At 26.9% G+C, this 1586-nt stretch overlaps 1 protein-coding gene across 1 annotated transcript in view; it reads left to right on the top strand.

Annotated features, from left to right (window-relative positions):
• The first annotated feature begins 1545 nt into the window (after positions 1 to 1545).
• The window catches only part of LOC122259472 (carbohydrate sulfotransferase 11), a 3860-nt gene continuing 3819 nt past the window's right edge, over positions 1546 to 1586 (top strand). The window contains exon 1 of the mRNA XM_043026265.2: positions 1546 to 1586. This exon is cut by the window's right edge and continues 158 nt beyond it. The gene's annotated coding sequence lies outside the window, so the exon portion shown is untranslated.

Raw genomic sequence — 1586 nt, 5'->3', positions numbered from 1 at the left:
ATCATTTGTGACCTCAAATTACTCGGTCACAGTTTTGCTAAAAGCCCGAGAAAATCAGGTGAAGCTCAGTGACATTTCACTCTCCGCGGAAATGGAAATAATCACAAACGCGTCATTTGATTTGAAACGCCATAAATATCCTCAACCGTCTTCTTTCTTTTGAGAAAGAATTTCCGGTTAAATATATTTCTCCTTTAGAATCTGTGTGCAGAAGAATGTCATGCTTCCATTACAAAGGATTCACGGATAAATCCATTATCCCGGTGGAGATGTATGGAAATGCCATATAGTTTAATCATTTTACCTTTAATTCCAGAACTTTCTTTATCAACATAACCACTACACGACTCATTCAAAAGTCCTGCTCAACCTAGACTAGTTCCGTCCTTTGCACAAGACAGACGGCAACAGATTCATCTCGAAGGATCATTCAAGTGAGGTGATAACTGATGCTAAATCATGGAAAGTTCTTGTTCTATGATTCCTTCAACATAACTATATAACAGTTGACGATTATGATCATACATATAGAGAAGAATATTTGTATGATTATTACAAGCACTGGGACTGAAAAGATTTGCCTTGCAGTGTTTTTCTTAGTACGCTATGTCTGATGTTTTAAAACTACTTATACAAACATGCGTAGTCATGTATATTGAAACATATGTGTATGTATATATATGTATATATATACTATATACATATACATACTTATATCTACTTAGTTATACATACATAAATATATATTTATTTACTATATAGATAGATATAAATAGATAAATAGGTAGATATATAGATGAAGATATACACATACATATTATATATATATATATATATATATATATATATATATATATATATATATATATATATATATACATATATATATACAGCATACATACACACAAACACACACACACACACACACACACATATATCTATCTAACTATCTATCGATCTACCGATCTATATATATCTATATATATATATATATATAAATATATATATGTATATATATATGTATGTATATATATATATATATTATATATATATATATATATATATATATATATATATATATATATATGCATATATATATACATATAAATATATATTTATATATATGTATATATATCTATGTATATATATATATATGCATATATATCTATATCTATATATATATATATCTATATATATATATATATATATATATATATATATATATATATATATATATATATATATATATGTGTGTGTATATATATGTGTGTGTGTGTGTCTGTGTGTGTAATATTAGGTAGCTCTTCACTAATGTAGAAGAACTCTCCTTACCATTTCGTTTAATCTTTGTTTTTTTTTCTTTTCTCTTTTGTAGCATTGCACAAGCGGAACGAGAAACAACAGCAGAGGTATAGTCGATATAAGATCAAGATCAAGTATCAAGTGACGGCTAGGACAGTCTTGTAATCATAAAGCATTACATGTGACCCTAATAAAACACTGGTGATAGGATCAAAGCAGATATTGATATCAATATAAATGATAATACAAATATCAACAAAGTCTTGATATTAACGAGTAAGCGA

The sequence above is a fragment of the Penaeus japonicus genome, unplaced genomic scaffold (assembly GCF_977035675.1).
Source record: "Penaeus japonicus unplaced genomic scaffold, GWHDUDI00000001_assembly GWHDUDI00000020, whole genome shotgun sequence".
Lineage (NCBI taxonomy): Eukaryota > Metazoa > Arthropoda > Malacostraca > Decapoda > Penaeidae > Penaeus > Penaeus japonicus.
The sequence above is the reverse complement of the archived record's forward strand: the minus strand, read 5'-3'. Positions and strand labels throughout refer to the sequence as shown.